The 14,741-nt window shown below is 40.1% G+C and overlaps 1 protein-coding gene across 1 annotated transcript in view; it reads right to left on the bottom strand.

Moving 5' to 3' along the window:
• Positions 1-14,741, bottom strand: part of PDE6H (phosphodiesterase 6H) — a 161,859-nt gene that overhangs the window by 117,495 nt on the left and 29,623 nt on the right. The window lies entirely within an intron of this gene.

Here is a 14,741-nt window from a genome sequence, read left to right as displayed (position 1 = left end):
AGGGTAAAAGAAGACAGGGAGAAAATTTTTTTTCAAAGAATGCAAAATCTAAGGGAAAAGTTCAAATTTATAAACGGCTGTGGAGTAAGCTTCTCATCATGGGACATATTTAAACATGGGAATAGCATCACTTGACAGGGACAAAGATAAGGAGACTCCTGAAGTGGATTGTCACTTAGACCAGATGAACCTTCAAACCTTAATATTTCATGATTTTTACCTGTTTTCAAAAAGGAGAGATATATGAAGTCAATACTTACCTCCATAAAACCAGCTGTTAGCCTTCATTTTGTTCAGAAAAGGGAGAGGATTATACAGTAGAAGATACAAACAGGCCGAAGGAAGTAAAGTACTCTAGGACAGATATTGAGCATGTGAAGTTAGTCAAATAAGGAAATGATTATAATTGAACTATTAGATTGGTGAATCATCAGAGAAATAAAATTAAGTAACTATTTGGCATTGTATCTTGATTTGTATCTTGACTCTTCATTAATACGCACAGATAACATGTCTGTGAGGTAGGCATATTTGGAGCTTGTATCTTATTTTTCAGATGACTGATTTAATTCTTTAGGTCTCGTTATAAGCTTACCATGGGTTGTGAATTAAATGTGGTCAAATGCAGGTGACAGTTAAGAGTTTGACAAGGAAGGAAAGAATTTCTATTATTCTCTAAGCATCTCGTGTCTCATAATCTTAGATGTAATTAAACGAATAAAAACATGTATAGCACATTTTGCTATGGTCCATGCCTTGTAGTAGAAATGCATTTGGGCTTAAAAACAGTAAACAGTAGATGTGGGTCTTATGCCTAGTCCTCACATGTACTAGCTATGTGTAACTTAACAAGGTCACTTAGCCTATTTGACCCACACCTGGAAAAAAAGGCTCATAATGTCTGTTCTACCTACTTCATGTCCTGTTATTCGAATCAAACTGGATAATGAAAATTTTTAAACTGCTGAGTGCAAATTTAGCATATGAGCGGGAAAAACATGCATAAAAAGAATTCTTGACCCAGGTTAGATATTTTTATAGACACTATTGCATACTTCTCTATATAGAACTTGTAAAAATATATACTCGTCAACCACTTTTTAGCAGATCATAAATCAGTTCCCTTTTTTAAAAAATTTCTAACTCCAGTCTTTAAAATGGGAGTTTTCTCTATACTATACACAAAAATATGAAAATGTACTAATTCACACATCTCTGTGTTTTCTAATAATTTCAATACTTCTAACCTAAATCTGAGAACGAAAGACTCTTCAGCACACAAAGGACCAACTCAAGGTAAAATCCTAAAATAGTTTGGTTTTTGTTAGTGTCTCTCAATTCCCTTTTGTTTGCACTTCCTTACACACACACCCCTTACTTCTAGGTAAAGGGTGACCCTGTGTCAGCCCCTTTAACCGCGCGCCAATCAAAAATCTCCCATCAGGAAATAATCTGTGGGCAGTCTTATGTACCTTGACACATGAAAGTCAATGTATCATTCTCTCCATCGATAAGTGCTTTTTGAGATGTAGCCCTATAGTCTGAAATCCTAGCTCTATTAATTTAGGAGCTATCAGGCACACGTGAGCTGGTAGAGAAGATCATGGCTTAGTTGCCCAAATCTTCTTCCCCCGCTGGCTCTGAAGCCTCACAATTCAAATCACTGAGAGAATTATAGTAAGCTGTCTCACTAGGCCGGTAAGTGAACAGCGCCAACCCTGAACTTTTGGTGTGAGTAGCTGTTTTCCCGGCCATTAGTCACATAATGTCAATGTTTATGTAACTACAGTCAAAATCCAGAGGCACCAGCTTGACCAAAACTTTCCTTCTCAATATTACAGTACAGTTCTGCTTTTGTACACAACTTACATGAATGTTGAACTGTGTGGTTATATTAAGTTGGCCAGAAAATTATGTTTTCCTTGACAGTAATTAGGGTTTTACCTATAGATCTTCCCTCCTGAAACAACATTTAAAGGCATATTTTTTTAATTAACGGGAAAAAGCTATTAATTAGGCAATGAAGCTGTATGCCAGGTACAGAAAACCTATGTTATATCTCAGTTGAAATATTCTTATTGCTCCCTACATGGGAACAATGATATGGTGTCTATCAATTAGCAGTTTTACAATTAAATATACTAAATATTTATACTATTTATTGAAACTACAAAGCATCTCTTTGCAAAATGTACATATTTCTTCTATAAGAAAACAAATAATAGTCCCTGAAACATTCATGGTTACTTAAGAAAAGAAGAGAACAATCGTAAAATGTTGAGCAGTTGCAACTTAAAGGAATTATATAATTTAAAATTTAAAAGAACACTGAAGACCCCTCTTCTGATACTTAAATTTCTTTTGCCTCCACCCATCTCCCCAAGATCTTTGCTAAGCAGTCAACTGATTAAATACAGCTGAAAACAAACGTTTGACAAACGTTTAGCATGTCTTTAACCTCTTAATCATAGTTACATTCTTGTCCTTATCTAATAGCTCCACCATCTGGATCATCTCTAAGTTTGTTTCTGTGGATTGCTTTGCCTCTTGACAATGGATTGTGTTTCTTGGTTTTATGTGTGTGTCATAACTTGGGGTTGAATGCTAGACGCTAGGTGTAGAGAAAACAATGAAGACAGAGGTCAGTTGTATTTGTGGCCTGAATAGACACACATCCGTCAGGCTTTAATGTTGGGAATATGTCACCGTGGTCAGTAGTTGAGCTGCATTTGAGTTCTGTTTTGCTCTAGTTGCCTTCAGTGTACCATAGACTTCGCATCCTCCGGGGGTGAGCTGCTGTTAGCCTGTGCTTCCTCTGGGGTCTGAGGTGCCTGAGGGCTTTCCTCAGTGTTTCTGTCCTGCTCTCAGTTTTGAACAGGCCCTGTGAGCCTGCACTCCCAGGACCTGGGGCTTGTCTCTCTCCACAATCTTGCTCCTCCCCATGCAGTGATCACCTGTGGTTTGCTACTTGCTGCTAGGCTCCTGGTGAGGTAGGGGAAGGGGTTCTCAGTTCTGGTACAGCCTCACACTCAGGAGGACTCTTGCACCTGCCCTCTGGGATGGGACTATCTCAGCACTCATACCCACTCATCCCCCCACCAGGGCAGACCAGCTCTGCCTGGTATCTATGAGGGTGTTCTTGCATGGAGAGAGTTTCTAGCGCTTCCCAATGCTTGTAGACCTCTCTTTGTATCTCCACAGGCTCCTGAGCCAGACAGGTCTCCTTGCCTGTCCACTAGAGGCAGATGGCTTTGCTTCAAATAAGAGAAGTTTTGTACCTGTTTTCATCACCAAGGGGGGCAATTTCTCTGTTCTCTTGTCCTGCCCCCAATCTTTTTCATGAACACCCAGTGGAGGCTTAGAAAAGAGCTTGAGAACGGTGCCTCTTCTGTCTTTTGACCCTGGCTGTTTCATGGATTCCAGAAATTTTATGATTTTGTAGATGTCTGGGTTTTTTTTTTTCCCTCATTTTTAGCATGGTGATGACATTCTTTTAAGGTTTCTTTACCCTAAGTGGAATGATTCAGATAGGGCTACAAATGTCTGAAGAGTCTAGGTAAATAGGTAACATACATTATTAAGCTAGTCTAAGACTGAAAGGTACGAATTATGGCTAAATGAAGAATGCATGACATGCCTGAATTACTTAAGTCAAAAACATCTTTTGAATTCAACTGACAAGTTGCGATCCCTGGTTAAGACATGGGCAGAATTAGGTGTGTTCAAACCTGGTTGAACAACTGGTTGATGCATCACTAAAAAGAACCTTAAAATGTATCATTTTTAAACTAAAAGGAAATTCCTATTGTTATGCCCAGAAATCTCTAGTTAACCCTGTGCTACTTTTAATATTTTAATTAATGTTTTCATGAAGGTATGAAAAGAATGACATTCCAGTTTTTGCACGAAACTAAACCAAGAGTTATTGCTGTAATACTTTGTATTAGAATCAGGATTTGTGACGGCATTGACAAGTTAAAATAAAGGGGCTAAGGATGCATAAATGTAAGGTCCTAAAAGTGAGCTTGCACTCCTAATGAATATTGGCTTGTGGAAGACTGTCTGCTCCGTAAATGTTTGTTATCAGCTGGCATCATTAAATAAATAAATAAAGGTGAGCTTGCTGAATCTACTTCAAATTTACAGTTGCATAGGATCAGTGATATCTGACTTAATAATAGAAGTTCATGCCCGAATGACTCTATGATTTCTAATAGGTACAAATTCAGCAAGTGAAAAAAATGACATAGTTACACAAAAAAGCTGCTTCACCTTAGGTTGCATCAGTGAAAGAAAGCACTCAGAACAAAAGAAGCCTTTAGCCCCATTGATTAGATACATGTGTGGTGTCCTATTGCCATATTTACAGGAGTCATTGACTTACTGGAATTTAGAAAGAGGAAGATGGCCAGGATGATAGTCTGAGGAACAGTTGAGTCAGAAAACATTAAGTCTGGAAAGGGAAACCCGAAAGAACAGACAGCATCTTCAAATACTAGAAAAGAACAGAGGCAGTGGAGTGGGTGTGTGGGATTTGGCCCCCAGAGATGAGAAGTTATTTAAAACAATAGTGAATGGATTGGGATTACATGAAACTGATGTAATATATGTGTTATTTGATATGTTATTACGTTTGCGGTGAGGTAGACATTTTCCCCTCTAGTCAAACAAAAAACTAATGATTGAGAAATGTGATGTATGTTTGTACCCTTCATTGTTAATGTAAGAAGATTTGTACCATGTCTTAGAGCAGGGGGAGAGCAAATTTCTGCTAGCATAAGGACAGAGTTATGAGTTTTATAGAATAAGATTAATATTATGATTGTGATATTAACTTTTCAAGTAGAAGATTGGAGTTTTTCAAAGACAATTCATCTTTAAATTGGTGAAATAGATTTGACTTTAAATATTCATAGAACCTAGGAGGAAAATGGCTGTAGCATGGATGAGTTTTTATTCTCCTCATCATCCATGACAAAATAGCTTACTCTTCCCACCTCTCAAGGACCAGCAATGGACAAGAAACCCAGATTTCACCTCTCTGAGAAGGGATACTTGGGTGGAGGAGAAAGGCCATCGATTTTTAGTAGAGGACAAAAGCCTCACATTTTTCCAGATGCAGTCAGGACTGAGAGTACTGGAAGTTAATTATATTTCTAGGGAGTGGTTTGTGATTCCAGAGTAATAGGAGACTGGATAAGAGCCTTTACCTTTGGTGGGGTTATAGGTGAAAAGAAAACTTCAGGAGGCAGACTTCTGAGCCATAGGAAGCATTTACTCACTTTACTCATCAGGAGAAGAGTGAAGTTCATCCTCCCTGAATTATACCCTTCTGCCTTGAGCAGTAGAGACATGTCATATAGGAAATAAAAGGAGAGGGCTGACCACACAGGAAACAGAAATAAACTTGGTAAAAGCCCTCTGATTCATTGCACCTTAATGAACAGGTGTAAAGAAAAAATTATTGAATATAAAACTGTTGTACCAAAAGAGAAGTATCTTAATTTCTAAGGAGTCTGGGAGCTAACGTGAGTGTGGAATTAAATTTACAACTGCTAATCCAAGGAATGCAGAGAGTTGCTCTTGTAGGTCAGAAACCTCAGTCTACTTAGCAAGTTTGATGTACATGAGAAACAAGCAGTACTTCAATCAAAACGCGTGCTAAAGTGGGGAACGTGCAGAAAATGAAGGAACACAGCTCAAGAGAAAACTTTATATCGTGGACAATACTTGCCCCAAATATCATGTTATCACACACACACATGTACACACACACACACACACACACTTTTTAAACCCCTGTAGACAAAGAATGTCCTGCCATATCAGTAAACAAAGCATGTTGCGGCCATCAAGCTATCAGCCTCTGCAGCAACCCCAGACGGTGCACCCTGAGGGGATTCAGGATGGAGAAAACAGGATTCTGGCCCTAGATAGTTAAGGTGCATATCAAAGGAACAATTTCAGTAAACCCAGACTCTTGCACCTTCCCACACATAGAAAAGCACTAAATTCATCAACTTGAGATATCTGGTTTTCTTTAATTAGCAGTAATCTTTTGATGATCCGACTACCTGGTGTGTTTTTTTGACAAAGGCTCCTATATATCCTGGCTCTTCCCTTAACTCTTTGGAGTGGTCCCTCAGAGCAATCTGAGGACACTGTCTCCTGGGATTAAGTCCTCTGTAAGTCTGCCAAATAAAACATAATTCTCAACTCTTAGGTTGTGCTTTTTTTTTTTCAGTTAACACCCCCTAATAGAAATGTCTGAAACCTCACTGGAATGAAACTGCTTAGCTGCTCATGTCCCAGGGCTGCTCCTTCCTGGCTCCCGCTCCTGATCCTGCCATCCTCAGTTTCCCGCAGATGAACTCCCTCATTCCACCTCTGAAAAGCCCAGAGCTGCTCTTTTCCCTACTGCCTCACATGCTTCCTCATATGGACCCCTTGGAGGGACCCAGGGTCCTGGTGTTGGATGCAGGTCCTCTCTGTTGCTACTCTGCCCGTCCAGGAACTGCTCTCAAGAGTTACCTGGGGGCTGGGCTTCCCTGGTGGCGCAGTGGTTGAGAGTCTGCCTGCCGATGCAGGGGACGCGGGTTCGTGCCCCGGTCCGGGAGGATCCCACGTGCAGCCAAGCGGCTGGGCCCGTGAGCCATGGCGGCTGCACCTGCGCTTCCACAGCCTGTGCTCCGCAACGGGAGAGGCCACAGCAGTGAGAGGCCCGCGTACCACAAAAAAAAAAAAAAAGAGTTACCTGGGATCAGGGACCCTCCCTAGAAACAGAACTAACTTTCAGTACCTTCAATCCCAAATAGGTCTTCAAAATTTTTTATAAAATAAATACACTACAAGAATATGTTGTACAACACAGTATCTTATAACTATAAGTAGAATATAACCTTTAAAAATTATGAATCTCTATGTTGTACACCCGAAACATATAATATTGTACATCAACTATATCTCAATTAAAAAAAGACACCCATTTCACCTTGATGGCTCTGGAGCTATTTCAGGAACTGGAAACAAAAGATGCTTCATAGCTCTTATCTCTTAGGAAATTCCAAAGGTTTTAGGAGCTGGGTGCCAGTAACCATGGACCAGACCAAATATATATTTATTATAAATCACAGTATCACAGGAACGTACGTGGCAGAAGTTACTCTGTCAAGAATGTTGAGAAGGAGATTCACACTGGGTGAAACACGATTACAAAGTTCTTTCCCAACACTAAGGTACTATACTTAAAAAAAAAAAAAAAAAAAGTGGAAATGAGAAAGGTTAGATAACTTGCTTCATAATGAAGCAATTGAACAATTGTTATAAAATATATTGAAACAATGGATGCTAGTGTCTCCTGAGAACAGTACACCACTTCTGTGATTTCCCTGCCAAAACCGCATAACCTGAATCTAATCATCAGGAAATAACAGACAAACCTCAATTGAGAGACATTCTACAAAATACAAAATAACCATTTCAAAAATGTCAAGGTCAAAAAGCAAAATAGGGCTTCCCTGGTGGCGCAGTGGTTGAGAACCTGCCTGCCAATGCAGGGGACACGGGTTTGAGCCCTGGTCTTGGAAGATCCCACATGCCGCGGAGCAACTAGGCCCGTGAGCCACAACTACTGAGCCTGTGCGTCTGGAGCCCGTGCTCCGCAACCAGAGAGGCCGCGATAGTGAGAGGCCCGCGCACCGCGATGAAGAGGGGCCCCCGCTCGCCACAACTAGAGAAAGCCCACGCACAGAAACGAAGACCCAACACAGCCAAAAAAATAAAGTAATAAATTAATAAACTCCTACCCCCAACAACAACAAAAAAAGAAAGCAAAATAAATACTGAGTAAATGTTCCAGGTTATAGAGACCAAAAAGACAACTAAGTGCAAATTGTGATCCTGGAAAACAGCTATAAAGAGCATTATAGGAACAGTTGATGAAACTTGTGTATGGACTATGTATTACAGAATAGTATTGTACAAATGTTAAATTTCTTGATATTGGTAACTGTTACTGTGGTTGTGTAAGTGAATGTCCTTGTCATTAGGAAATAAATTCTGAGGTATGTAAGGGTAAAGTGTGCAACGGGGAGCAAAATAGTTCTCCCCAAAATGTGTCACTTTGGCATGTGGGTTATTTTTTTTTTTTTTAACATCTTTATTGGAGTATAACTGTTTTACAATGGTGTGTTAGTTTCTGCTTTATAACAAAGTGAATCAGCTATACATATGCATATGTTCCCATATCTCTTCCCTCTTGCGTCTCCCTCCCTCCCACCCTCCCTATCCCACCCCTCTAGGTGGTCACAAAGCACCCAGCTGATCTCCCTGTGCTATGCGGCTGCTTCCCACTAGCTAGCTATTTTATATTTGAACTGAAGGCAACCAAGACCCGGCTGAGGCTGACTTGAGGAAACCTTTTACCTCTCTTCACTGCCTGAAAGAATTTAAATAGGGCCCTGACAGAAAGAGAGCTATCACCAGAGATAACTTTTTATCTCTTTGGCAGGGCAAACATCTAATTACCAAACATCTGCTCTTCTCATCTTCCTGTGATTTGCCCTCTTCCCCTTTGAAGCCCCAGGGCCACATCCCATTCCTTAGCCAGAATGGCATACAAGCCTCAATTACCTGACTGCCTTTGGATTTCATATTTTTTATGGGAATCCCACACATACGAAATTAAATTTGTTTTTCTCCTGTTACTTTGTTATACATCAGTTTAATTTTCAGATGACCAGCCAAAGACCTTATAAGGGAGGAAGGGAAAAATTTCTGCCCCTACAGGTGTTAAATTAATTAAACAAGGAGGCCATGAGGCTGAGGTGGTGCTAATACCTTGGCAGCCTATGCAAACAAGCCAAAACCTAAGTCTGTACTGGCCTCAAGGTGGAGAAAGCAAAACCCAAGGGCTACTCATCACAAACAGCCAATGAGGCTTTTCCAAATATGACAGATGCTAAGCTACAGCCAATCAAACAATTTCTTTGCTTTGCTTTCATCTTTTCTATGTCTCTCCCCAGCTCCTCTCAGTGGAGCATTCCTAACCACTTCTGTTTGGCAACTGCCCGATTTGAGCTGATTTTTTGCTCAAACTCCTAAAATGTTTTAATATGCCTCAGTTTATTGATTAACAAAGAGCATGATGTCTGCAAATTATTCTCAAGTGGTTTAGAAAAAAAGAGAGAATGATAGAGCAAGTGGGGCAAAATATAATATCAGCAATCGATGAATGTGGATAGTATGAATGCAGTTTGTGTGCCTGACCCACAGTGAGGCCAGACAAACCAAAATATTAGAGTTTGGAGCAGAGAAAGGTTTATTGCAGGGTCTTGCAAGGAGAACGGCTCATGTCCTAAAAAACCCCAAACTCCTTGAAGAGTTTCAGCAAAGCCTTTTTTTTTTTTAAACATCTTTATTGGAGTATAATTGCTTTACAATGGTGTGTTAGTTTCTGCTTTACAACAAAGTGAATCAGTTATACATACACATATGTTCCCATATCTCTTCCCTCTTGCGTCTCCCTCCCTCCCACCCTCCCTACCCCACCCCTCTAGGTGGTCACAAAGCACAGAGCTGACCTCCCTGTGCTATGCAGCTGCTTCCCACTAGCTATCCACCCTAGTTTGGTAGTGTATATATGTCCATGCCACTCTCTCACTTTGTCACAGCTTACCCTTCCCCCTCCCCATATCCTCAACTGCCCTGTTACCTCACCGTCAACCAATCAGAGAACGGTACATGAGCTGATCACATACTCTGGAACACCCCTCCTTCACCAGGCCTTTCAAAAGGCTTTGCTCTAATAAAACACAGACCTACTAGGGCAAAGCCTTTTGAAAGGCCGGGTGAAGGAGGGGTGTTCCAGAGTATGTGATCAGCTCATGTACCGTTCTCTGATTGGTTGACGGTGAGGTAACAGGGCAATTAACCTTATCAATCCTTAGGGACCAGTAGGTCTGGGAGCTACATTCTCATGATCATCAAGTAGTTAATTTCTTCCATTTGGTGGTGGTTTTTAGCATCTGAAAAACTCAAGAAATATGCATGAGATACTATTATCTACTTTAAAAAGGAGCTACAGCAGAAAATATGGGGCAGGGGTCTGTACCAGGAAGGCCCCAGTAGGGTCCTGCTCAGTTACAACAGGGCATGGCAGTTCCTTGGATATACATATGTTCCTTGTACAGAAACTTGCAATGTTTCTCTAAGTTGAAAAGTTTATCTAAATAAAAAGTTCTAAAAAATATGAAATAATTGAAGTTTTGCTTTCTTCGATAAGAGTTTGAGGGTAAAAGAGAACAGATAAGTTAAAATGTTAAAACCATCCTACCTAATTTTGAGATCACTGTCAAACTTCTTTCCTTTGGATAACAAGGACTTCTGGCAGTGCCTCCATTAAATTAACTCAGGTCCCAAGGCGTTCAGTAAGATCCAAACAAGGAATACCGAGAGCCATTCCCAAACCTTGAGGCCAGTGGCAAAAGATACATGCCCCACCAACCTGCCCTCAAAGGCTCTCTAGTAACTACTTCAACTCATGCTCCGAAAGTAGCTTTAGAAAACTAGTCTAGAATGGTCAGAATGTATTCTAGAAAATCAGCAGAACATTTTCTTAAACAGCTGTTTATAAAAAATTTAATAGAAATTAACTTTCACTTTGTTAAACACACTATGAGTTGTTGGTCTTCAAATATCTGAGTAGTCAACATGCTTTGAGCACCTGCTAAGTGTCAGTGACATCAGGAAACTGAGGAAACTGCAGAGCATAAAGGTAAAGTACTTGCCTGGGTCAAACGTTAAGGAAGTGATAGAACACGGGATTGAGCCCAAGTATCTGTCTCAAGAACTCATGTTCTATTCATCAGTCCATCTGCTTCTGAGATAATATAGTTCATGGATCCATTCCATGATATTTTACAGAGTTATCTCAATTTCATTGCCAACACGACCCTGCAAGAGTGGTGCTGTCATCTCGGCTTTTATATATAAAGAAGCTGAGATGGAGAACTGACATTACTTATTCAGATTCACAAAAGCTGGGAAATCATGGAAGCAAAATACCAACACAGTTCTGTACAATTTCAAGACCCATATCCCTTTTACCCATCAAGACAGCAGACTGCATTTTGAAGAACTGGGCATCATTAAGAAAATGGTAACTGGGTGAACATCAAGCTCTAAATTAACTAATATTAAATTTTCTCATGGGAACTTTAATACAATAGCCGTCGAGGCAAAAGATGATTTTTTTCAATGACTAAACATTTTCAGAAAACTTCATTTTAATCAAAAATATACACACACTCACACACCAGACCTGTGGCCTTTCCCTACCCCAGATATTATTGTTGGTGTTCTCTTGCTCCCCTCCCTCTTTCCCTTCTTCTGTCTCAGTCTCTTTTCTCTGTTTCTGTCTCTCTGTCTCGCTCTTCCTCCCTCTCTCCCCCTCCCCTTCCCCATCTTTAAATTCCAGCTGTACAAAAAGGTTACAAAGGTTCCTGCTGCCCCCTAGTGGTCTTATTTTGGAAGCAGCAGTCACATGATGAAAATCAACACAACCCTTACAGACAATAATAATAAAATGACAGTTAACAGGGAAGTTCCCTGGCTGTCCAGTGGTTAGGACTGGGCGCTGTCACTGACGAGAGCCCGCGTTCAATCTCTGGTTGGGGAACTAAGATCCGGCAAGCCACGCGGCACGGCCACAAAAAAAAAAAAAATGACACTTACAGTCCTTTAGAATTTTTGGAGACAGTGGGCCATGGAGGTAAGAGGAAACCGCCTGCGATCACTGACAAGTTATTTGCCCTCACAGAGTTTCAGCAAATACACCCATAAAGCGGAGGTTAAAATATCTCTTCCTTATAGCTGTATTGTGGGTTGAGATAACATACCAACAGGTCTTGAAGCACAGTACACTGTCCAGAAAATGTGTAATTATTATCACATTATTTATTTTTGACAACTCTACAAGGTTAAGGAAACTGAAGCTCAGCACAGCTTGCAGGGTTTTTTTTTTAAAAATTAACTCAGCTACCAGCTTGTAGAACTAGACCCATAATCCAAGTTTTTGGACTCTAATTTTAGTTCTCTTCATGAAACCTCAGTATCTCAAATTTATAGATGATAACAAGGAATCCTAAGAATTATTAAAATCTTAAAGGGATATTTTCATACACTGCTCGTGTTTTCAATGACGTCCAAAACTATATACATTTCATTGATAAGTGATCACATCTCTAAATTGTGTCTTAAAATTGCAAGAAGAAAAGCACACAAAGATTTGTGTCCAAAACATGTTCATAAGTCATTGTTTATAATAGTACAAAGCTGAAGACAGGCTAAATGTAATACATTTATTCAATAAACTTTGGTACAAATAAGAATGTTTTGGTACAAATACTAATGTTTTTATTTATTAAAAAATTTCTCAATGAGAGGCGCTGTTAAAGGGTTATAAATGTATCAAAGCATTCAGAGAGGTAAGTACTATTATTATCTCCCCTTAACAAATGAGGAGGGACTTCCCTGGTGGTTCAGTGGTTAAGACTCTGGGCTTCCATTGCAGAGGGCCCGAGTTCGATCCCTGGTCGGGGAACTAAGATCCTGCATGCTGCACGGTGAGACCGAAAAAACAAAACAAAACAAGAAACCAAATGAGGAAACTGAGGAACAGAGAAGCTAAGTACCTTGCATGAGGTCAAACATCAAGTAGGAGAGTAAGGAATTGAACTGACATGTCTTTCTCAAGAGTCTGTGTCCTATTCACCAATCTGTTTTTCTGATAGTATAGTCCATGGATCCACCCCATATTTCACTGCATGGTAGCACTGATGGTAGAATATAGTACAGCCATAAAAAAAACACAAGTTTTCAGTAAGTATTAAGTTACAAACGGACATGCTTACTTTAAAACATTAAGGGAAACTACAATGAGATATCACCTCACACCGGTCAGAATGGCCATCATCAAAAAATCTAGAAACAAAAAATGCTGGAGAGGGTGTGGAGAAAAGGGAACCCTCTTGCACTGTTGGTGGGAATGTAAATTGATACAGCCACTATGGAGAACAGTATGGAAGTTCCTTAAAACACTAAAAATAGAACTACCATATGACCCAGCAATCCCACTTCTGGGCATATACCCTGAGAAAACCATAATTCAAAAAGAGTCATGTACCAAAATGTTCATTGCAGCTCTATTTACAGTAGCCAGGACATGGAAGCAAACTAAGTGTCCATCAACAGATGAATGGATAAAGAAGATGTGGCACATATATACCATGGAATATTACTCAGCCATAAAAAGAAACGAAATTGAGTTATTTGTAGTGAGGTGGTTGGACCTGGAGTCTGTCATACAGAGTGAAGTAAGTCAGAAGGAGAAAAACAAATACAGCATGCTAACACATATATATGGAATCTAAGGGAAAAAATGTCATGAAGAGCCTAGGGGTAGGATGGGAATAAAACACAGACCTACTAGAGCATGGACTTGAGGATGTGGGGAGGGGGAAGGGTAAGCTGGGACGAAGTGAGAGAGTGGCATGGACATATATACACTACCAAACGTAAAATAGATAGCTAGTGGGAAGCAGCCGCATAGCACAGGGAGATCAGCTCGGTGCTTTGTGACCACCTAGAGGGGTGGGATAAGGAGGGTGGGAGGGAGGGAAGTGCAAGAGGGAAGAGATATGGGAACATATGTATATGTATAATTGATTCACTTTGTTGTAAAGCAGAAACTAACACACCATTGTAAAGCAATTATACTCCAATAAAGATGTTAAAAAATACATTAAGGGAAATCAACTATACCTCAATTTTTTAGAAAAGGAAACATAAGATGTAGAAGAAAAAAAATAAGGGAAAAAACAGCATGCAAAATTGCACACGTTATTTCAGTCCTAGAATGTGTGTGTGTGCGTGCGTGCGTGTGTGTGTGTGTGTGTGTGTGTAAAACCAAAATCTAAATCTAAATATTACCTTTCTCCAGATGATGGGTTATGGGTAATTTTGTTTCCTCCTTTATACTTTTCTAGATATTCTGAACTTTTGTTATGAGACATAACTGCTGTGATTATCAGAAAATTTAGTTTAAAAATATTTACTGTTGCTGAAAAAAAATACCAGAATTTCCAAGAACAAGATTTCATTTTCCTTCACAGTTAAATAATGAATCGGAAAGTGTAAGTGGGAAAGATTCGCAAGAAAAACAATTACCCCAAGAACTGGGAACAGAGGAAGGATGTTCAGACTAGAAAGGTTAGTGTCTAAGAGAGAGTGTTTCATAGGACATTTATGCTGACTGAACTCAGCACCCTGGAACCTGTTCTTGATCGATGTCACCTACATTTGAGTGCTGTCAGCTGCTCAGAGGCTGTCTTCTGACAGTAGTCATTTGGATTCGCTACAGACTGAAATCGTGTGGATTGAGAATCTGATGCCTTTAGAAGAGAAAACAGAAGATCTGTGATCTGAACAGGTATAATTTCTAGAATGGACGATTTCAAACGTGCAGTGGAAAAGCAGCAAAGAGAGCTTTCTTTTTGGCAGTAACCCTACAAATGTTTAGCTTCATGGCAGTCCCTTCTGGGCAGGGCCTATCAGCAGTACCAGATGAGCCCAACATAGGCCCACCTTGAGGTGGCATCTTCCCAGGGACCTGCACGAGCCAATCATATCACCCAAAGGCTGCAGCTCAAGATAAAACCACTTGGCCGCAAACACCATACAGT

Source organism: Kogia breviceps, chromosome 12, assembly GCF_026419965.1.
Source record: "Kogia breviceps isolate mKogBre1 chromosome 12, mKogBre1 haplotype 1, whole genome shotgun sequence".
NCBI lineage: Eukaryota > Metazoa > Chordata > Mammalia > Artiodactyla > Physeteridae > Kogia > Kogia breviceps.
This window is presented reverse-complemented; position numbering and strand designations above follow the sequence as displayed.